Genomic DNA, 24,466 nt, shown 5'->3' with positions numbered 1-24,466 from the left:
GCAAGTCACGTGTACCATTCCCAGTAGAATGAGTGAGAAATACAGCATGACATGGGTAGTTAAGGGGCTCCCACAGTCCATCTTTCCTCACATTACTGATTTTTTTCAATAGCATTTTGACCTTTTTTCACATTCAGATTTTTTTCACATTTAATAAAATCTTTTAATCAACAACATTAAAAAGAAAACAAATGGAACATTTTTTGGAACAATAATTAAAAAAAAAACTTTCAATGCCTTGGTTGTATACGTGTGCACACCCTTTAAAAAGGGAGTTGCAACAGTGCTGAAATTTAAAGAGCATTTCTGTAGAGAAAACAACCTTGATGTTAAGCTTAGGGAGCCTGTCTTTTAGAAATTCTATTTCTTAACACCTTGCACAGCCTCCCGCCAGACTAACAAATATTGTTTTGGAGAAATTGACTCACACACCGGAAGACACTAACGTTTATTTACGTTAGAGCATGTGAATAACAGTTTAACCGAAAAAGGTTGTAATTGTGATTTTGTTAAAATTCAATAAATCGTCTATCAACAGAATTCATTTAGAAATTGTTTTATTTCATAAACTATAAGACAATTAAGAGAGTTTATAGGTCATATCCGTCGCTTATGTTCTTTTAACTCTAGCGTTCAGGATCCAAACCCAGGTGCGGACGATTGTGTTTCTTGAATCTCTTGTAATAATCAAAAGTCGATGTGTAGTCCTTCAGTACTTTCTCGAGTTGTGCCATGGATATTTTATACGATCAATACTTGTCATGCTCTTTTGCATTTTCCTTAACAAACGGAAAAAGTTCAAGGTGTGTTTACGGCTGTGCTTCACATCTACACGAGAGCAGTACAGGACACGGAGTGAGGAGTTCGTGAAGCTTTCAGTTTAGTGCTGAGTTCAGAAGGAGGATTCGCTCGCTGAATGATCAATCAAGAAATCCCGGGTGAGATTCAACAGGTGTTTTCTGCAACAGCCACGACAAGTGTGAAGCAATCTCTGGATTTCCTGACTTTAAACTAAATTATTAGTTCAAATAATTTAGGATTTAACAGAACTTAAAGAGGTACATTTAAAATAGCAGCGCAACCCTGCAGCACGTCGAGTTTAATTGTGTAAACTGCATTTAATTGTGTAAACCTGGCTCTCTCTGAACACGAGCAAAGAGTTCTCACTCAACAGAAGATTGGGATGCGAGTACTCTAATATAAAAGCACCTGGAGATACCAGGGATTGAACCCGAGACCTCATACATGCGAAGCATGCGCTCTACCACTGAGCTACATCCCCGATGACAAAGTTTATGGAACAGACTTAGAGATGTGCAAATGCTCACTGATCACACCACTCACGAAGAATGCCTGCAGTTTCCCACTTTCGCGTTTCTTCTACTACAGAGTAAATTCATAGGAATGAAGAAATAAGGAAGGAAAAATAATCGCATCGAAGCTTCAAGAGACTGGGCACAAATTAATCTGTTATTTTTGTATCCAGTTACATGGGCGACGGTGGTTGATTCCCAGACGGGGGAGTGCTTTTTTTCTACCTCCTTACTCGACTGTCTTTCAATTCTATTTTATTTGAAAGCTTTTTGCATCTTTTAAGTGCTCTTGATTAAACTATCCATAGAAAAACAGCAGTACTGATGATTTAACGCAAAAGGGTGAAACAACGCCCCAACCACAGGAATGGTAACAGGAAGGATCGTGTTCTTATTTAATATGTCCTTTTGAGATGTCTTGTCAATGCTCACAGGCGGTAGAGCTGAATAATTTACTTTTAGTGGTGTTTTTAAACAAAGATGGAACACGTTCTTTCTATACCAGGAGAAAAGGAGCAGACTTTACCTTTAAGTGGCAAAAATGACACCTTATCAAAGCTAATATTAATTAAAATGATATCACAACAAAGGATTTGAGCCTTGAGCTTTCATTGGACGTCTGTGTCTCCATAACTTTGCAGGTGAGAGAGAGGATTGTGATAATTTGTAGGTGCTTCTCGGAAGTGCGTTGGTGGTACAGGCACCTTCCAAATAATTGAGTCAGGTTTGAATCCCAGCCAGTGCAAACCCAAATCTTTTCAAGATAATCTGTGGTCCGCTAACACATCTTTTGAAACACTACAACAGGTAACACCCCGTGTGAAACATCGTGAGCATCTGTTAAACCTCTCTACCTACCCGTTCCTCACAGAGACATGACGAGGGTCTAAAGGGACATTTTGAGCCGTAGAAACATTTTATCATTCTGTACTTTCCTGTGCGGTCAGGCCAGTTCCACTTTAACTGCGCCCGACAACAGAGGTCGTTTTGAAAACAACGAGAGTAAAGGGACACTGCACGTCTGCAGAACATCACGTCCGAGTTTAAGGACAGCAAGAGATTGGAAGCTAGGGAGTTTCGGGTCTGTGTTTTTATTATAGGTTCAAGAAAATCTGAAGACCTTTTCAAGAAGTATTTCAGAATCCCAGTCAAATCCAGTACAAATGCCGCATAGATCTGCATTGTACAATTAGTTTGTACTGTTTGTCCATTGAATCAAACATGCCTTATGAAGCATTTCTAAAACAGGAGAGATCGTTAGGGAATGCGTCTTCCTGTAAAAATAAAATGACTTCAAGGGCACTATAAGCAGAGGTGCTCTACAGGAAAAACTATAGCCAGAGATGCCAAAGAGGTCGAGATTTCACCACATGAGAGAAAGCATCTCAGAAAATGAAGTTGCGGTCGTTTTCACGCGTTATTAAACCACTAGGTCAAACAACAAGAGCTGAAGAGCCGCTGTTGAGAGTAACACGGCCGAGCGCTCTAAGGAGCTGGCTTAAACCTCCAGTCTCTTCAGGAGCATCTGTTGGAGTCGCACTGCTACAGCGCATCTCCTTGTTAAGTATCCCTTTTATTGTTGTTGCTGCCTCCAGGCGATGTAATCCTGTTAGTTTGAAGGCGCGGTGGCCAAGTGGTAAGGCGTCGGTCTCGTAAACCGAAGATCGTGGGTTCAATCCCCACCCGTACCTGTTTCGTTTGTCTCCGCTTACCTTTAGTTTCAAAGTCTTCAAAAAAATGTAGGAGTCTCAATAGTAAGAGAGCATAACTGTCGCCAGTGATTAGTATTCATGCTTATCCTGCCTTGTTTTTTAGTCGACAAAGCTTGTCTCTCTTCACACCCATCTTCCAAATGATCGCCTCAGCATTGGGAAGGAACCTACGCTTGGTACAGTCCCCCACTCCATGGTCTGATCACAAACAGATCTGGTGAGCTGTCAGTCCAGGTTGGAAGTAACGTTCGAAAGCACTAAAAATCTGACTTAGGAACGAGAAGACCATGTTTTTTTATACGAGTAAACGATAAAATAATATACTGCCTGCAAGACTATGTCAAGTTCAAGTTCAAATTCAAGTTAAAAGTTCAAGTTCAAGTTTATTGTCATTATACTCATACGCAGGTATATGGAATAACGAAATGGTATTTAGCTAGCTCTCGGACATAAGTAGTACAAAGAAAAAAACACAACAACAATACAATTGTATAACAAAAGAAAGAGACAACAGCCGATGTGCAAAAAACAACAACAGGCAGTGTGCAAAACAACAAAAAGGTAACAGGTTATGTGCAAAAACATGCATCAAAAGAATGAAATAAAGGGATAGAAATGATGGGGAGTGAGCTTTTGACATGTAAGGGAGAGGTAGATTTTCAATGTGTGTTTGGGTTTTTGGTAAGAAAGAAGGCACCGTGAGGTTCAGATCATAGGTGAGAGGTGAGGAGAGAGTGAGAGAGGCTGGGAGTTTAATAGTTTGATAGTGCGGGGCAAAAACAGTTTCTGAGTCTGGCAGTCCGGACCCGAATGCAACGGTACCATTTTCCATATCGAACTTGAACTTGAACTTTATTGCCATATGTAACCGGTACTGGTACAATGGAATTCTTACTTACAGAAAGTCTTTCGATTATAAAACAAGTGTAAAAAACAAAACAAAGTGCAAACAGTGCATCGACACAATGTACAAACAAACAATAGAAAATGTGCAAGTAAACATGCAGACAGTTTGAATGTAAACAATACAGACGTGTAAACAATGACTGGAGACGTACAATTAATAAATTACAATGAGGTAGATGGTGATGGTGTAGGTGTGGTCCGAGGGGGATGACTAAATGTGTTCGCCAGTCTCACTGCTTGTGGATAGAAGCTATTGAAGAATCTAGTGGTAATTGTCCGTATGCTCTTATATCTCTTGCCTGAGGGCAGTGGGGTGAAGAGCTCATGCCCTGGGTGGTGACTGTCCTCTGTGATGGGCAGAATTCTACCACGGCAGCGGTCCTCGTAGAGCTGTTTAATCTCGGTGTTTAATCTTCTGGGCCATATTGACCATTCTCTGCAGTGCCTTTCTTTCTCGCGAAGAGGTGTTGCCATACCACACGGTGATCCCGTTGGTGAGGACGCTCTTGATAGTGCAGCGGTAGAAGTTCACCAACACATGTATTGGCATCCCCCATCGCTTGAGGCACCTCAAGAAATAAAGGCGCTGCTGAGCCTTCTTCATTATAGAGTCAGTGTTCACAGTCCAGGTTAGATCTTTAGAGATGTGAATTCCCAAAAACCTAAAGCTGGTGACTGTTTCCACTTCCGTTCCATCAATACTGAGTGGGCTGTGAGTGTGTGGCCTGTGTCTCCGAAAGTCCTATCATGCTAAACGCCACAAATTGTGTTCGTCCAGTCGTATCAATCATCCTAAAGTTACGGAAAATCGCATGCAACTAGTGCAAGCAGCACCCATTTTTTCAGGATAGGCGAGCGGTTAACAACAGCAAATTCAGATTCGTGTCTTTTAAGCTTTGTGTTTCGCTCTCCAAATAGAGGCACGGGTTCAAATCCCACTCCCGACAGTCAGGCGTTTTACCCTGTCTTTTTTACCTGCCTTTACACTGTTTCAGTCTTGTTGTGCTCGCTGACAATCACAGTACGAGGGAAACGGAGAAACTATTTAGCAAAAACATAACGGACAGAAAAAAGCTTTGTAAACACGTGAATGTGGTTAGCAGCAGTAAGGTATGCATTCAAATGTTTTAGGCTGATTTATAAAAGCAGCAGAATAAAGGTGCAGCCTTTGTGAGAATTCGCGGGTTTTTATGCTGCTTGGACTTCTTTCAAGCCTATGAGGTGACCCCCGTTTTATTTTCATTTTCAAACTTCAGAACCGAATAACAAAAAGGTTTCATGTGTGACAGCATTCGGTTGCAAATACCGTTTCCACGATATATTCAGCGACGGGAATGAAATATTTTAGTGCTGGCTCAAATGCGAGGAATTTCAGAAAAACCCGGAAAAGCAACGCTTGCAGTAAATGACAAATTTAAAGCGTGTAGTCAGCATGAACAGAACAACGCAATGCTCTGTAAAAACGATCTGAAGCAGCAACTCTTTTTTCTCGGGCAGTTCATTCCGATACGATGTTTCCGCAGAATAAATGAAATGCCGAACTCCAAACATGTTGTTGCCATTATTGTTACTCCTGCTGCTGTAGTTTTAAGCTTTAATCAGTGGGTAGGTAATGTTGTAAAGGGGCTGGACTACTTTGTTCCGTCAAAATTCCATTATGTGAATTTATGCTTTTTTAATATAAGCATTAACAATACAATGCGTGCTCAAAAACCGTTACTTATTAGCTTAAGAAGCGGCAGTGTTTTGACAAAGTGTGGTATTCGAACAGTAAATGCTGAAGTGTTTAATACTTGCTTGTGAGCAGATCTCCCTCGATTTAGACAAACTCTTGTTCGGCCGATGTGGAAAGAAAGCTGAATTTCGCTGGGTACTGGGTATCACTGTTACGCCATCAGGTCATGCTAGAAGGATTGGGGGATCAAATTGACACAGAGGGACCCGATGTGGGGGCTGAACCCACAGTTCTGAGATTAAGAGATTCTTGCTCTATGGACTGCGCCTATATAACTCTTATGCTCCAGCAGTAATGTTTCTGGGTGTGGATGAACATGACATAATAGACTGACAGTAGGAACACGTGGCCCACAGGCAGTGACAGTATCGCTATATTTGGCTGCAGTATATTGTGTTGAGAGCAGCAATAACTTTCCTGCAGAGATGGGAGTGCCTTTAATACAGCTCTTTCAATCAGACAGAGTAACAGGAATTGACCTAAAGTTTCTGCTGTGGATCCATCTCCACATGGGGGAAAGAGACAGTAAAATAGCGATGAAGAAACAAAAAGATTTGTGCTCGCTGCAAAGTAGGAAAGAGGTGGTCAGACACATAAAACAGCTTGGTGATAATTTGCAGCGACAGTTTTATGTTATTTAGTACACGGATTTCTCTTCATGTTCCTTAAGATGTGTAATTTGTATGTTGGTTGTATGAGAACAGTTTTTTCTAAAGTCCTGTCAATTGACAGTGGAGAGCTAGCTGGTGCACATCTTCAAGAAGACTCTCTTTAAGGCGATTACAAGTTTCTCGAACAAATCTGTGTCATATTTTTAAAATAGTTTAGCTAATGAGCAACGAGAGTATAAATGAATTCTCCCACCCTCCATTCGAAGATAAAACTCCATGTGCGAGTCTAAGTTTCCTTGAAGCTACTGATGTTCGTCATTATTGGACATTCCCGGTGATATTGACTAAGAAGCTCAATTTTTACGTGTTGTAGATCAACATGTGCAAAACATTCGTATCCCCTGCAAATATCGGCAAGGTCAGTGATATTCTCAACAATTTGTGCCATTGCAATTCGTGCAATTCGTGCCATACTTTTTCGAAATGTATCCTGACATCCCAGGATCAGAGGGTCATATTTAAAAAACTGGTGCATTAAAATTTCTTGTACTTCAGGATTTTGATAGTCTGTTACATTGTCTTTCACACATCGGTGTCAGAACTGTGAGACATTTTCATAATCGGGGGGAAGGCCGTAGCAATAAGCAGAAAGTACAGTCACCTTTTCCCAGTGTAAGTCCGTGTTGTGGTGAGTTTTTAAAATTGGTTTGCGATTTTCTGAAATCTATTCCATACAAAAATATAATTTGGACAGTCGCTATTTATTTGGATATTCCTTTTCAGTGAAGATGTCTACAGTATTCCAGCCGGATTAGTACTGATCGAAGAGAGCCATCTACAGGCGAAAGGTGACATAACATCACAGCAGCACCATTTAAGGTGGAACGAAAAACACGCATAAGAAGCTGGCGAATAAGAAGCCAACTTAAGCCTCGTAGCAGACCCTTGGAGGCACGCTCAAAATAATCATCTTTCCCAGTACTTCAGAGTCATATTTAGATCGCTTTACTGCAATTTTATTTGATTGATGGGAGATGTGAAGCCATCGAGCCTGTACTGCACTTTCACATTGAAACTGAAGCCATTTCTCATGCTTTCTCTCAGTTTCGGGGCTGCAATTGAGTGTAAAGGAGGCGACTTGAAATTGAAACGTGTAATCACCTTACAGAGGGTCTTCACGACGGGGTGCGTCAGCTAGTTCTCCATTATTGTCAGTTTACCGGACTTCTGAAGAAACCTATCTACAGCGAAGATACAAACTGCACAGTTTAAGGCACATGAAGAGAAATCTGTTTGCTGATTGACTCAAAAACTGTCGATACAAATAATCTGCCAGGCTGATTTACTTGTCTGACCACCTCCCTCAGTTCCCCTTTGCTGTTAGCACAATTCTTTCAGTTTCTTTTCTTGTATTTTCCTTGCTATTTTAGTGTTCCCCATGTATAGATGGATCCACAACCGAAACCGTTTTCACCCTGTATTTCTGCAGCGTCAGTCTGTATGAAGAACACAAGTTGCACAGCTCCAGTGGCGCAATTGTTCAGTGCGTGGTAATTATACAGCAGTACACAGCAGAGTCATGCCAAGGTTGTGAGTTCAAGCCTCACCTGTAGCAGTGTCTTTAGCTACTGAGAGCAACTGTCGAGTTTAGATACTCTTAGGTATTTGATGGAGATAAATTAACATCAAACGAACAAGTAAAGATTTATTTCGAGTCACAATCAAAGAAGGCTCCACAGCTGAAACGTTGTGTTTACTTCTATTTTCAGCATGGAATAAACCTATACTTTTCCATTTGCAGCCCACGCATGCTGTGATGCAGCTCCCTACTTAAATTACAGCTGTGTACCTCCAGTTGACCTGTACACAAATATATGAGAGAGGTCTACTTAGACAAGAGGAGCACTGAAGACTTGATAAAGTTCTGCATTAGATTCTGTGTTTATGTTGTTCCCCAGATTTGTTTTTAATGTTCTTTCTCTTTTGAAGTTGTTGCGTTTCGTTTTTTTTCTGATTGGTAGCTACAACGGGTCAGTTGCAACAAACTGGCTGCTGAAATTTGTCAGCAGCTCTGTAGCAAACCTGTTCTCAATTGCAACAAACCTAAAATAACAGCTGCTCTACATTAGATGTTACTAAAGTAGGAGACTAAGCAGACGAAGTGGAACAATAGATTACATTGGAACTGTCCTGAATGTAGTGGAAATAATATCGTCATTAAGTAATGAACAATTGCTTTCCAGACACTACAATTATTCACAAGGAATTTTATCAATACTTATTTTATTAATAAAAGTGTAATATCTTAATAATGAAGTTTAAAGTTATCTATATCAGTAGCTGTATTACAGGTAATGCATGCACAGACTTTATTATACTATAATGAATTTTCAGGTATCCCGGGGAGAGAACTGAAATGAAGGAAATACATATTTAAAAGGGGTGTAAGTCTTAAATGTGTTCTGTCACATAGGGGTGTTAATTGAATAGATTTGTTGTAATATTATTTGACTCTACACTTCTGTTTCTCAGGAGACAGCATTAATATTGGGGATTTGTGGATACAGATAATAAGTTGTACAATACAGGCAAATGTATGGTTACCTTAATGAAAAAAACTCTTATCATTAACCTTTTCAACATTATTATTTAAGACAGTCTTTCAGAACAGTATTCTCGTATTAGTGGCTATAGTCTAATGATAACGGTGGTGAAACAGGTGAAATGTGCGGAAAGAATTGGAGATGGAACAGGAGACTCATCCAGTCGATAGAAAGCTTGGGTAGGACTGCACAAACACCGTGCCAGTGCTTAGTAGCGTCATTTAAAAATAATACGTGGTTTAACAATATCAACTGCTCTTCTGTGAGCTCAGCTCCACTACTAGTAATACATTGCCCAAATTTTCAAATTAGATACATGTGTTTTCTACATGTATGTAATTGGTACTTTTTTTGTTTTAACTGATTTAAAATATAATCTTTATAAAACAGACAAAGGGTTTATGTGTCGCGCTGAAATTCACACACAAGTAAGGAAAGATATCGCGCTTAGGAAGAAATCCAGAGTGGAGACACCGGCAATTGAAAACAACCACATACAGCCTGTATGTGCTCTACCACTGAACTAAACTTCTGACAACTACTGTATCTTTATCTGCAGCACTTTCTTTTAGGAAGAGTGAGGAGTCTACAAGCCTAGAAAATAAGACAACTAAGTGAAAGATACATTTTCACTTTTTGATTAAAGAACATAAAAAACACCTTTCTTCCAGCCAGATTCAAACCAGAGAGCAAAGAGTTTCCAGCTGTTTCCACTATATTCCTCCGCTCGTACAACTGAGTTATCGAAAACACAGGAAGCCCACCTTTTGTCTTACATAAAGCACAATGTAGTGCAGTGGTCCTATTTATTTAAATCCCAGTTCGAAATCAAATCTCATTCCCATAGTCCTGTTTAGTTTGAATTTAAGCAGTTGTAGCAGCAATACTTGGTAATAAGACAGAATTAAGCGTTGCTGTGCTTTCCTAAATGAGGCCCCATCTCACTCTCCATCTCTGTGGTGCAGCCACAGAGAAAGTATTCATGCAGGCTGATTTAAGATATTTTCTTTTGATAAGGGACAGCTCCCAAACGGGGATGCACTTAGCTTAGCCTGGCTATCATGATCAATGGTCATCCATTGGTGCCTATCTGTCTAGGGAGTGCCGAATGGACATCTGGACTGCATTCCTAAGTGTCAAGAGTAAGTGACTCATATCTCACCTTGATCAACCAATCAGGGATTGGCAGGGCGTGGTAACACCACGTGGGTCTCCAATGCCCGCCAAAATCTCAACCAATCAGCACACATCTGTGTCTTGGTTAAAAAGGGAGCGCAACCTCAGATCGGGGCTCTCCTTGGCCATTTTCGCGCATCCTCAGAGACAATCACATGATAACTGCTGTTGTCTGCACTGGGACTTGGACTTTGTTCTAAGTGCGAGGCCGAGGATCCCGTACGTACTCAGAATTCTACCAACGTGAATGCTCCGCTTGATCAACGGCAGCCTACAGTTGGACCCTCGTCGACAACCTGAATAGCTTATTCAGTAGCAGCGCTGGTCCGGGAACGAACCAGCTTCTTCCCGGGCAAAAGAGTGACTTGTGCGGACTTGCGGTCACACTCTGTGCATAGATACTTTCTACTAGCCAGCCGGACTGCTGGTAGATCCCCTCGGAGCAACGACTGCCCTGCGCATCGCAGTTAGATTCCTCCGCCCGTCCAACTCCGAGCTGCACCTCTACTGGTTGGCCGGTAGCCAGAGGATGCCGAGACAACGCCCATTGGACAACCACTGGAACCAAGGCTGCAACAGAGCCTGTCAGCTGGTTTGGTGTTCGTGCCGGGAAATTCCAAATCCATACACAGTGGATAAGTAAACCCCATGTCCTACATTGCGTCTCCAGAATTCAATTGTACCTCAACACAAGTTGTTATCAATTTAATTCACGAGTATTGCATTTACTTCCGAGTTTAGAGTAACAGTGGGAAATAACACTGATTAGCGATTTGGTAACCGAACGATATATATTGACATATATTCTCTGATGTGTATCTCTTTGTGTTTGCATCTCTTCGAGATTATATTCCTTGTATATTGATAATCCTCACAGTAAGGTCTGCCGCTTGTATCCAGGCAGACTGGTATATGTTTGGTGCACAATTTATATTAATAACTGTATCTCGTGTATTGAACATGTATGTGTGCGTTGTTAGTTGTTCTGACGATTGATTTTCTAAAAACCACAGCGAACCACCTCGTGATTACTGCTACAATGAATAATTGTCTCAGTAAACCCATCAAACCTCTACACAGCTAAGGAAGAGTAGCTCGGAAAATACCCAACTCAACAAGCGAGCGCGTTGGTTGCTCTTGCTCTTAGTGCAAGGAGCTGTTTTTTATTTCGCATTCATCATTATTAACCAGAAACAGCTGCACAACTGGTCGCATTTGTGATTATGTCACTTCTCTGCTTCAGCAAGGTCAATAAAAGACTCTGAAAGTAGTAGAGAAAAACTGAATTAAAATCATATTAGCAATTCTGAGCGATATCTGCATACAGGCAATCCAACAAGAACGTTGAAATCTTTGAATATCATCTCTCTATATAGTGCGCTGCTTTTCACTTGGAGTAAAACTATTGGATTGAAGGGTTAAAATGTATTGTTGTTATTTGGAGAAATCAATGAACTCATGATTTTATATGTTTTAAAAGGCGGTCATGCGCACAGAAAAAAGACAGTGCTGATTATTTTTCTGGAGACGGAGCACTGATGACCTATCCGAGCCAATTGATAAAGCCCACCCAGTGGATACTCTAGCAGAACGTGGAAGAACGTTCACCATTGTAACCAAGGCAACCACAGGCACAACATCAAGAAGCACAATCAATTCCCCATTTAAATCTTTCGTGTAAGGTATGCCATGTGAAAGCATGAAGTAAATCCCCTGATCTCTTTTGAACATGGACAAGGTATTTCTGATGGAGCACAATGAGCAAAGATTTAATAAGCTACTCCTGCCGATGATTCAGCTTAAAGAAGTAAAAGCTTCACAAACAAAAGCAGCTCGCTACCACAGCCAATATTAAATGTACTTGGTGGCACATTACCATTTGCACTGGCTCAAAAGTGGTCTCGGCAGACGTTGTTCCCTACGTAAAGCTGAAAGCGCCAAAGAGCATTTCCATTGAGAAAAAAAAAATCTTTCTTGATGTTAAACATAGAGAGCCTGCCTTTTAGAAGTTCTCCCTCTAAACACCTTGTGCAGCCTCCCGACAGACTAACAAAAAGCGCCTTTTCACCAACTCAATTTATAATACGCCCCTCAAAACTCACAACCGAATAACAATCCATCCGTATATTTGATTTCCAAGATCCATTCAAGGCAACTTGGGTCTTCGCAAGCAAATAATTTCAGGGAAGAAACTCAGTTTAGTCAACTACTGGTGCATTCAGCACACCACTTGCTTTTGCTTGTCAGGGTGGCCGAGTGGTCTAAGGCGCCAGACTCAAGGACATGTGTCTTTCCAGCTGGCTTGGGTGTTCTGGTCTCCAAATGGAGGCGTGGGTTCAAATCCCACTCCTGACAGCTTCCGTTTTTACCTCTCTTGAATTGTTCCAGTGCTAGCTGACAGTGAATGACTGAAATATAAAAGCAGCAGAAGAAAGCAAGCAACTCAGTGCAATTTGTGAGTATTCTGCACTGTTAAAATGCACAGGTTTTCATACTTTTTGGAATTCGTAGCTCAAGAAGTGACTCCTGTTTCATTTTCTATTCACCAACTCGATTTGCATTCCGCCCCTCACACCTCACAACAGAATAACAAACGGCTTCATGTGCCACAGCATTCCCCTGTAGATTCGGTTTGCACTATGAATTAGGTGACCCCGAATGAAATATTTTAGTGTTGGCTCAAATGTGAGGAATTTCATGAACCCTCAAAAAGGAACGCTTGCAGAAAATCCCAGCAATTCAAAGCGTGTAGGCACCATGAACAGACCAATTCTGCAATTTCTTTTATCACTGGCGGTGCTTTTCGATGGCTCTGCATTAGAAATGAGAAGTGCTGAACTCTAAACACGTTCTTGCATAACTTCTACTACTGCTGCTACTCCTTCGTCCTCGAAAAAAGAAAAGACAGGCATGTTTTGAGTCTCAAAATGATCTTCTGGATCCACAAGAAACATGTACATTTGATTGATTCCGCAGTATTTTGGATGTACTGTACTTATAACTTCCATCGAAGAGAGATTTCATCAGTTGCATGAAATTGAAACTTTCGACTTTTTGTCTGGTGATTGAAAATATGTTTAAAAAAAACCATAAACAATTTTCTAACGAACAACTCATGAATTATTGCCAGGATCTATATTTAGCGTTCGGTAGTGATAACTCTGCAGATATTGATTGAGTAGAAATCTATGATGTATTGACAGCTTTATCTGAAGCGAGAAGTCCTAGAACGCCATCTATGAAGTTTTAGGATTCATACCAAGAAATGCCTTTTGTTTCCCACCCCAACTGCTGCTTTGGCATTACACATTATGTGAACATTACCAGTTTTGGTAGCTTCTGGGCACGATTTTCCTAAACTGAAACTTATTACAAAATTCTTGTAAATCAGGACTAATTTTAATATCAAATGAAATTACTACAGAAGAAAAGGCTTAACTGAAATATGAATAAGACTATGCAAGCCTAAAAAGTAGAACAATTCAATTTCTATAACTTATTTTTTAATTTTTTTAGAAATTGGCTCACACACTGGAAGACACTAACATTTCTCTTTGTTAGAGTATGTGAATAACAGTTTAACCCCAAATGTTTGTTGTTGTGATTCTGTTAAAATTCAATAAATCGTCTATCAACAGTAAGAAATTATAAAGAAAGAAAAAAATTGTTTTATTACATAAACTATAAGACAATGAAGAGAGTTTACTTTGCTTTTGTTCTTTTGACTTATGCGTTCAGGATCCGAACCCATCTGTGGACGGTTGTGTTTCTTGAATCTCTTGTAATCATCAAAAGTCGTTGTTTTGTGCTTCAGTTTTTTCTCGAGTTGTACCATGGATATTTTATATGATCAATACTTTACATGCTCTTTTGCATTTTCCTTCACATACAGAAAAAGTTCAAGGTGTTCATATCACTGTGCTGCACATTTACGCTGGACCACCTGTATTAGTACAGGACACGCAGTGAGGAATTCGTGCAGCTTTCAGCTCAGTGCGGAGTCCAGAGGGAGGACTCGCTCGCTGAATGATCTCTCAGGAAATCCCAGGTGAGATTCAAAATGTAAACCTGGCTCTCTATGAACACGAGCAAAGAGTTCTCACTCAACAGAAAATTGCGATGTGAGTACAGTAATATAAAACACCTGAAGATGCCAGGGATTGAACCCCGGTCCTGTGGAGCAGTAAGTGACTTGTAGCGCTGACATAAGAGATACTTACATAAAGTGCTTTTACTGACCATATTACAAATCTCAGGAAGTAAGGTCTTAAAACATTGGGCAGTAGTTTGATTTAAACCCACGCCCCTGAGAGAGTGGAGCCTAAAAATCCAGCATATTAGACCATTCAGCCACACTACCTCTGGCCCCTTCTCCTTTCCTCTCGTTGCTGAGTATAGGTGCCTTCATGCAATTGAGCCAGGTTTGAATCCCAGCCAAATCTTTTCAAATGAATCTGTGATCTTGTAGCACATCCTCTGAAACCAGCAATCGAAATTGGAAACGTCTTCTTCAACACTGAAAAGCTCAATTAGGACGAAGCATTTGTACACAGGACAGCAGTACCGTATATGTTCTTGATTGATTCAGACTCGTTCTCAGTGGTTCTTGCTCACCAAATAACTTAAAAGCTGAGGAAGAACGCTACGAAAAATACTAATCAAAATTCAAAATAATAATCATTATTAACCAGAAACAGCAGAAAAACTGGTCACAATTGTGATTATGTCGCTTCTCTGCTTCAGCAAGGTCAATAAAGGACTCTCTGAAAGTAGTAAAGCACTAAAGCACTGCAAAACTGAATTCAAAATCATATTAGGAATTCTGAGTGGTGCCTGCTTACATGCAATCCAATACAGATGTTGTCTTTAAATAAGAATTCGCTATGTTTCCCTGCCTTTTCCCTGGAGTGAAACTATTGGATTGAAGGAATTCTTATGACAGGTTTACAAGGTGCTGTTGATATTTGGATAAATCTACGAACTCGTGATTTTTATATACTTTAAATAACGGCCATACGCACAGAATAAAATTACTGATGATTTTTCCTGAGACGAAGCACAGCTTATCTTTCCAAGACAGCTGATAAAGGCAAGCCAGTGGATACTCTAGCAAAAAATGGAAAAACGTTCAGGTTTGTAACCAACCAGGTATGCTTTGTGATTGCTTGAATTGAAACCCACAATCTCTTTTGAACTTAGACAAGTTATTTCTGATGGAGCGCTATGCGGAAAGACTTAATCAGCTCTACCCCTGAGGATGACTCGACTTGAAAATGCAGAACATTAACGTTTAACAGATAAAAGGAGCACAACCAACATTAAAATTGAGGGCGCACTGTGATTTGCACTGACTCAAAAGTGATCTTGGTAGACAAACTTCCCTGCTGAAGGTGGAAAAAAGAATTTGTGTTGAGAAGAAGAAACGCTTTTTTCTCCCTGCTTTGATGTTAAGCTGATAAAGTAGCTTTTAACACATTGCTCCACTTGGTGGTTGTAACACAAAAACTCTTAGCAGCAGTGGGATTCAAACACACACCTCCAACAAGACTGGAGCCTTAATCCAGCACCTTAGACCCCTCAGCCACACTAACCACTGTGTCCTGTCTCTTTGTCTCATTACTTGCCCGGAGGAAGCCGGGTGGCTTTTGCTCTTGTCCGACAGTGGCGTTATGACTATGGAACCGACTGCACCTGCTTTTTCTGAGATGCTTCCCCTCTCATGGTGAGATCTCGAATTCTTAAACACCTCTGGATAAAGTTCTTCTGTGGAGCAGGCTACAGACCTCTGCGTACAGCACCCTTGATGTTGTTTTATTTCTATAGCAGCACCCATCCGGAATTTGTTTTTGTTTTACTTTTTATTTGAACAAAATAGATTCAATATAAACAAGAGCACATATAACGTATTAATAGACTCGTGAGGGGCACATAAATAATACAATCAGACTTTATGGAAAAAAAGGTTAAACAAAGTAAATAAAAACAAGGTCCACACAGCTTTCATGTTCCTACATTTCGAAAGAGTCTGTAAATATCCATTTACATCTATTTAGAACTATTCAAACGTAGAACTCTTTGCTGATTTAGGTGGTATATTTCCTCAATTACAGGACAGCACAAACAGTTCTTAATGCAGAAATGGAAGCCTGTCTACATTTTCCTTTCTGTTAAACACATTTCGGGAAGCACTTTTTTTGGGACACTGATTTTTCTCCTTTGGGGAGCTAAAGAAGACTATAGGGTGTGGCACAGTGGTAGTGTAGTTGATTCTAGATCAGAAAGTTGTGCGTTCAAATTAGGTTGGGGTCAGCTAAGAGTTTTTCACCATCTGCTGGTGCTGAACCCAGACTTCTCACCATGTAGTTGAGTTCTTCTCAATATCTCAGCATCTCCAAAACATCATGGCCAACTTTAGAGACAGCTACATCAGACAATGAAAGTTTGAGACCACTTTATTATTACAGGTTCTAGCAAACCTGAAAGCTAAGGCGTTTCAGGTCACTTTTTTAATTAAAAAAGTGTCTGAAACCTCTAAATAAAATTAGGCTTTTTTAATTGTGTATGAAATTCACTCCCATGGGCTCTGAAAGGGGAAATATACTGTTGGGATCCTCGCAAGTGAGGTGTCTCTTCTTGTGGTGAAGCACAGTCATACCTGACTTGTCCGGAATGACCCACGACAGACTTTATCCAGAAGCGACGGCACCACTCCAAGTAGAAAGAGAGAGAAACAGCACGACACGGGGAGTCAAGAGGCTCCCACAATTCACCTTTCCTCACATGACTGATTTCTTCACTAACATTTTGACCGTTTTACAGTCACAATGACCGTTTCACATTAAATACGTTTTTAAACCATCAATATTTAAGAAAAGAAATAGTACATTTTTTTTCAATTATTAAAAAAATAACGATTTGCATTGACTCAAAAGTGATCTCGGCAGACGTCATTCCCTGCATAACGCAAAAGGTGGCAAACCGCATTTGGTTTGAGTGGACGCAAGAAAGTTTTTGTTTTCTGCCTTGATGTCAAGCTGACAAAGTATCTTTAAACACTTTGCTTAGTTTCTCGAGAGACTGCCAAAAAGCAGCTCCTTCCCTTTTGAAGTCAGTTGGAAGAGGCTCGGTTACCACTGTACTGTGTCTCTTTGTCACATTACTTGCTCAGAGAAAGCCAGGTGGCTTTCGCTCTTCTGGTCCGACTTAGTGGCATTACGACTGTGTAACGAACTGCACCTGCTTTTTTTGAGATGCTGCCATTCTCGTAGTGAGATCTCGACTTCTTTAACACCTCTGGATATAGTTCTTAAATGAAACAGGCTTCAGACCTCTGCGTGCCCTTGATGTCATTTTATTTTTACAGCAGCCGCATCCGGAAAGTTGTGTCTTTTACGTTTTATTTGAACAACAAAACTACATACAATACAAACAAGAGCACATATAACGTATCAAGAAAATCGTCAGGGGCACATGCTATAATACAATTACACTCTATGAAAAACGTTTACACGACGTTAATAAAGATAAGGTCCGCACAGCTTGTTCTTACATTTCGAAAGAGTCCGTAAATACCCCTTTACGTCTATTTTGAACTGTTCAAACGTAGGACTCTTCCCAGACCATTTCACTTTATACCACATTCCTAAATGAGGATGCATCTCCCGTTTTAGAACTATTTTGGGCGGTATGGCTTATACAACACACCCACAGTATTCTAATGGTGGACTGCAGATCTGTGCTATAGTTCAGTCGAATTCGAAGGATCCAGCAATCGTACTGGATTTGACTAGGATTCTGAAATGTCACTTGCAAAAGTATTCGGGTTTGCTTGAACCTTTGATAAAAAAAAAGTGATCTAATCTGAAACTACCCAGCTTACAATCTCTGAGGTAGTTGTCACTAAACTCGGACGTGATGTGGCACACATGTGCCGTGTGCCTTTACTTTTCTAAAAAACTGGTATCGGGAAAAGTTTCTTAATATTTCTTTTGATTAGCATGCAAGAAAATGTGATCATTACCTATGGAGTTTCCCGCCAGCGTGGAGCTTGAATTCACAACCTTGAGATTTAGTGTTCAAGAGTCACAGAAGAGGTCGGCCTGCTCTTCAGTTTGCCAACGATAAGCTCCGGCAGTGCTCCTCTGTAAAGCAGCTTGTTTGGATCGGTTATGTGGGACGGCAAATACTAAGATCATTTGCAGTGCACTCAAAAAACATAGATGAAGAAGGTGTCACAGTAAGGTGAACCCAAGGGCGAGGGATGTTCCTGCTTCGTGTACATCTACACCACCTAGCAATACAAACGGGGTGCTAGGGCCCCTCTACATTACCACAGGCTCTGTTTGTCTCCCAGAATCACCAATGCACACACAGACCAGCGACAAGCATTTGTATTGTATAAGTGCCCTTTTTATTTTCCAACTACATTCACATTCACTGTCACCCAAAAACACAACGAAAACAGAATTCACAGCAGCAAAAGGTCCTTCCCAGGGTCAAAATGAATACAGAGGGGCAGCAGTCTTTCCTGTAAAATACATAAGAGAGGTTACTCGATCGTCTCTACTTAGTACCTGTAGTCTCTGATGGCCCACTTTGAGGAGAGGGGTATCGCCCAGTCCTATTTCCCCAGTCTCTGTTCAGGTAACAATAGAAATCCTCTGTGACTATATTACATTCCTCTCAGTTTGAATCGGCTAACTGTGCCAGTTTCCTTGTTCCTCACCTTCAGGTGTTAAAAGTCTCTGTACAGTACCTCTGTTCCAATGCCAATGTCTCTCATTGTCGTCAGTTACTGAACCAGTAGATCCTTGCCTCCAGGTATTAGAAGTCTCTGCAGAGTTCCTCCGGGGTCTTGCACTCTGCAGCTTCCCTTGTGCTGCCTGTGTCGTCTCCAGGATCCAGTGGGAATCAGGAGCCCCCTCTGTTCTGTCTCAGGTCTTTTTTATCCCTCTCCTTAGCCAATCCCTTTCAGGGGGGTTTCCACTGTCCCTGTCAAAATCAGGTCTGCCCAGTATTTTTCCAGGAGGAAGCTTGTGTTGTTTGAGGGGTGTTGGAGTGCTGAGCTAGGTGTCATGGAACCTTATCAGTTCACCCCTTGGTCTGGCTAAAACTGGCTCAGCGACTCCTCACACCTCCAAGTCTCGATACCTAATTGCTCCCTGAACGACTTGGGTTTGACTGTTTTTACTGACTGTTCCTGTATTAATTGGGACAACTGCAGTCACCCCCTTGAGTGAGAGGCAACATTGACACCATCCTGGAAATCAACATAACCTAATCAATCACAGCCTGTTACTGCCTCAATGACCAACACCCTGTAACACAAATCAACATAACCCAATCAATCCCAGCCCGTGACTGCCTCAATGACCCACATCCTGCGACACAAGCTTCACCTGGAGCACAATGGCTGTGTTTTCAGCTACGGAAACTTCCTGTTGACAAGTCGGTGTTTGTGTTGCTTTTTCTGCTCAATGGAGCTGTATTAATGCAGGCACACGTGCTTCCACGGCAAGTTATTTTATTAGTGCTCACAAACCAACACACTGCAGACACCTCTGATACTGTCACTGCTTGTGGGCCATGTGTTCCTGCCGTCAGCCTACTATACCATGTTCATGCACATCTAGAAATATTACTGCTGTAGTACAGGAGCGAAAGACGAAACAAAAGCACACCCAGTTTAAAAAGGCACATCTGTCAACCGCTGAACTTCACAAGGATGGGATTCACACCCACATGTGCAGAGCACAATGGATTAGTAGTCCATCGCCTTACCACTCCACCACCTCATCCCAGAAGTTAGCCTCCTGACATGAGTTAGTGCTCAAGATGGTCGTCTTTCCTCTACTCAAGGATCATTTTCCTCTTCCACCTGCGATTTCACCATTTTCCTTGAAGATGTCAAACATAAAAAGCATATTGAGCTCCTTGAACTTGAAATTACCAGATAAAAGCCATTTCTCATCACTTGCTCAGCGAGCAGGCTCAGCGCACACAGAATGCAGGTATCTCAGAGCGGTGTGTCTAAGAGGCTGTAAAAGGATAGCGTTCTGTTGGTGCTGTGGCTTAGCTGGTTAACATGCATGTCTAGTAAATAAGTTTCTGGGTTCAAATCACCACAGTGCTTTTCTTCCTCTCTTGCCATGCAGAGTTGGTCATTGTGGACACCAACAGGTGTCTGCCTTAACTTTAATGGAAGTGTTCATTTCTGGAACAACTTTTTTAAAAACAAATTCCACACATATTGTGATAGATAAAATACTAATCTTCCCTGTCAGTGCAGAATAATTAGTGCCAGCTGGCATGAAAACGACAAAAAAAATGTTTTTGTCTTTAGCGTAAAACCTGTGAATGTAGAAGAAAAGATGACGAGTGTCAATTTTTATGGCACCATGAGCTTGTCCTTCAGTCAAACACGTAGGTAATTCAAACACACCCAGAGATGCACTTTCAATTAGCTTTGACCTAAATACTATCTACTCCAGATGTGATTGGGCCTCTTTCCACATCCTGATATATGCAGAGAACACAAGCTTTTGGCACGAGTGAATATAAATATAAACATAAATACTATTCAATATATTGGAATTTTGTTGTATTTAAAAAATATTTTAGCTGGGGATCCTCAAATCAGGAGTGTAGAAAAGAACACCGTTAAACACCGGGAGTGCAGAACGTGATAATAATAATAATAATAAACTTTATTTTATATAGCGCCTTTAAAGGTGGCTTCTCAAAGCGCTTTACAGGATGACAATAACAATAAATAAGAAGACTAAACAATAAATAAGAAAATTTCACAAGACAGGACACAATTATAATTACAACAATACAACAATAAAGATAGAGGAGACCGTGGAAGATGGTATTAAGAAGAGCAGAGGGGTGAAGAATGGAACCAGTTAAGTAAAGGCTTTTCTGAAGAAGAAGGTTTTGAGTCTGGATTTGAAGGAGTTTAGAGAAGGTGACTCTCTAATATCCTTGGGCAAAGAGTTCCAGAGCTTGGGGGCATAGCAGGAGAAGGCCCTGTCGCCCATACAATGTAGACGGGCTTGGGGGACAGTAAGGAGAGCAGAATTTGAAGAGTGATAAAAGTGTTCTTTAAACAAAAGGGGAAAATAGTGAATTTGTCTTTCACTTAAACGTTCATTGAATGCTCAGTAAACGCTAAAGCAGAGGCTCGTTTTGTGAATTCTCCTCGCATCAGATTGTCTTGCTTCAACCTTTAAATTGTACACTGTGTAGACCCTTCACTCTCCCTAACTCAATTAAAGAGCTGCAGGCAAAAGTGCCTATCAGTTTAGTTCAGTGGTAGAGCACTTGCATCTCGTGTATAAGGCTTTGTTTTCTACTGCCACTCTGGATTTCTTTTTAAATGCAACATCTTATCTGTGATTGTCTTTCATGTGACATCCCCCGTGTGTGAATTTCAGCATGACACATAAAATCGTTTGAGATGCTATTTTTAAAACAGACCAAACGAAAGACCTAGTAGCTAAATACAAGTAGAAAACACGTGAATCTAATTGAGAAAATTTGGACTGGAGCGATGTATAGTATTGTAATGGTTGGGGGTTCAGGTGGGCACCCTTGCCATTGCCACTTAAGTCAGCCCCCCACCGTCGGGGACTCAAACCTGCGACCGCCACCATAGCTCAACAGGGACCCAGCCGCTTGAGCTTAAGGACGGTCTCCCTTTAGTTCAACAGGCTGGGTTCCTGTTGAGTGATGCCAGAGGTCTGGGTTTGAGTCCCTGACGGTGGGGGACTGACCTGATGTGGCAGTGGCGAGGATGCCCATGTGAACCCTGGAGCGTTACATTGGTGTCAGCAGTGGGATGGGATAGCCCTTTGCTGAGGTTGGTGAGTTAAGCGGGGGAGAGTGTAACGCATACGGCCACCATTGAGTGTGTAAGAGCCGGCTTACCAGAGCGGTGATGTCACTGCCCTTCCCTGTAATAGCAGGGCCACAGCCGCAGGACTGAAGGGAGATTGCTCTTTAGCTCAACAGGCTAGGTCCCTGTTGAGTGATGCAGGAGGCCTGGGTTTGAGTTCCTGGTGGTGGGGGGCTGTTGTGAACACCGGAGTGCTACAGTATTACTAATAGCAGCACAAAGCTCACAGTGGTGGCTTTAGGGTATCAGAGCCAGTGGTGCAATGGATAATGTGTTTGACTTTGGCTCAGAAGATTGCAGGTTTGGCTCCTCCCTGGCTCGTTAAGCTTTTAAACTACACTTCTCAGCGTACACAACCCTTCTATCGACTGGATGAGTCTCCCGTTACATCTCCAATTCTTTCCGCACATTCTGCTTGTTTCACCACCGTTACTGTTGGACCACAGTCACAGAATCGAGGAGAGATACGGTTCCGATAAACTGTCTTAAATAATCATGTTGAAAAAGGTGACAAAGTTTATTTTTCTTTAACATAACCTTACATTTGCCTGTTCAGTTCAAGTTATTTTCTGTACCTGCAAATTCCCCAATTTTTCTGCTGTCTCCTGAGAGAGACATGTGTCAAATCACAATAAGTAATACAATCTATTCAGTTAACACCCAGATGTAACAGAACACATTTAAGACTTACACCCCCTTTAAATATGTATTTCCTTCATATCAGTTTTCTTACCTCCAAAGGATACCTGAAAGTTCACTATCCCATATTAAGGACTGTACATGCATTACCGGTAATACAGCTACTAATAAAGATATACATTAATCTTAATTATTAATAAATTACACTTTTATTTATAAAGACATGTATTCATCAAATTCATTGTGAATAGTTGTGGTGTCTAGAAAACAATTTTAGCTACAGTAAATATTTCAAGCGAGTGGTGCGTATGTTCGTTACTTTGTGACTATATTATTTCCACTACATTCAGAACAGTTCAAATGCGATCGACTGTTCCTCTACTGAACTACATAAACCCTGTGAAGAGGTGGTTTAAGTTAGTCTCCTACATCGGTAACATCTAATGGGCAGCATATGTTATTTTAGGTTTGTTGCAATTGAGAACAGGTTTAGTATGGAGCTGCTGACAAATTTCAGCAGCCACGTTCGTTGCAATGACCCGTTGTAGGGTCATTGCCAATCAGCTGCAAGAAAAAAAAACATCATTTGTGCCTTTATTAAAAAAAAAGAAAAACAGAGTAGTAGTTTATGTGGTAATTTCAGGTACAATGTAAGAACTTAAGTTAACTAGTCCCACAGTAATGCGTGGGGTCCTATCAATAGAAAAAAAATACTTGTAACCCAAAAACACAACAACCACGATGCGAGAAGCCTTCCGGGAACCTAGGTAAATCACTGTAGTAGTCTAACGACTACAGAAAATAAAATAAAAAAATACTTAAAGGAACAACTTCAAAACAAAAAGAACATTAAAAACAAATCTGGGAAACAACAAAAACAGAATCTAATGCGAGAGCTTTTTCAAGTCTTCGGTACACCATCGTGCTCCCTTAGTCCCAGTAGACCTCTCATCTAAGAAGATGAGATATCTCTCATCTGTCTGTGTAGAGATCAGCTGGGGGTCCACAGCTGATGGGAATTTAAGTAGTGACCTGCGTCAGCTGCAAAGGAAAAAGTATAGGTTTATTCCATGCTGAAAGGAGAAGGAAACACAACGTGGACCCTTCTTCGGGTGTGACGTGGAATAAACCTTTACCTGTTCCTTTGATGTTAATTTAGACTGGATCTCCAGCAAACACCTAACAGGCTACAATCCCGTTAGATAAGGTGTTAAGGACGACCTATAAGTAACAGTATCTAAAGTGGACGGTTGCTTTCGGTAGCTAAAGACAGGCCACACTGCTCCAGGTGAGGCTCGAACTCACAACCTCGGCATGACTCCGCTGTGCACTGCTGTATAAGTACCGTGCGCCACTGGAGCCACATAGATCCCTTTCCCTTCACACACTGACGTTGCACAAACACAGGGTGAAAACGATTTCGGCATGTTTTCCGTCTCTCCGTGGGAGAAAGGGACAGTAAAAGAGCGAGGAAACTACAAGGGAAGAAAATGAAAAAATAGTGCTCACTGCCGAAGAGGGAGGAGAGAGATGGTCAGACACGTAAATCAGCCCGGCAGATTTACACTACAAATTTGTCATTTGTAGTGACATTTATGAGTCTTCATGTGTCTGAAACTGTCCAGTTTGTATTTTCGTTTCACAAATCCAGTAAACTTGAATAAGACAAGGCACACTGCACATCTGCGGAACATCACGTCCGAGTTTACAGTAACACCAGAGATTGAAAGCGAAGTAGTTTTTTATTAAAGTTCAAGGAAACCTGAATATGTTTGCTAGAAGTATTTCAGAATCACAGTGAAATGTAGTAGGATTGCTGCACAGATCTGCAGTCTGCAATTAGAATACGGTTTGTGCGTTGTATAAAATATA

The 24,466-nt window shown here is 41.1% G+C and overlaps 3 non-coding genes across 3 annotated transcripts; 2 read left to right on the top strand and 1 right to left on the bottom strand.

Moving 5' to 3' along the window:
- Positions 1 to 1,210: 1,210 nt before the first annotated feature.
- trnaa-cgc (transfer RNA alanine (anticodon CGC)) lies at positions 1,211 to 1,282 on the bottom strand. Its single transcript has one exon. It is a non-coding gene; the product is annotated as a tRNA-Ala (tRNA).
- A 1,650-nt stretch (positions 1,283 to 2,932) lies between these two features.
- trnat-cgu (transfer RNA threonine (anticodon CGU)) lies at positions 2,933 to 3,004 on the top strand. The gene has a single exon. It is a non-coding gene; the product is annotated as a tRNA-Thr (tRNA).
- Positions 3,005 to 12,298: 9,294 nt separating this feature from the next.
- trnal-caa (transfer RNA leucine (anticodon CAA)) lies at positions 12,299 to 12,411 on the top strand. The gene is made up of 2 exons: positions 12,299 to 12,336; positions 12,366 to 12,411. It is a non-coding gene; the product is annotated as a tRNA-Leu (tRNA).
- Positions 12,412 to 24,466: the final 12,055 nt, after the last annotated feature.

This window comes from Lepisosteus oculatus, chromosome 14 (assembly GCF_040954835.1).
Source record: "Lepisosteus oculatus isolate fLepOcu1 chromosome 14, fLepOcu1.hap2, whole genome shotgun sequence".
Lineage (NCBI taxonomy): Eukaryota > Metazoa > Chordata > Actinopteri > Semionotiformes > Lepisosteidae > Lepisosteus > Lepisosteus oculatus.
The sequence above is the reverse complement of the archived record's forward strand: the minus strand, read 5'-3'. Positions and strand labels throughout refer to the sequence as shown.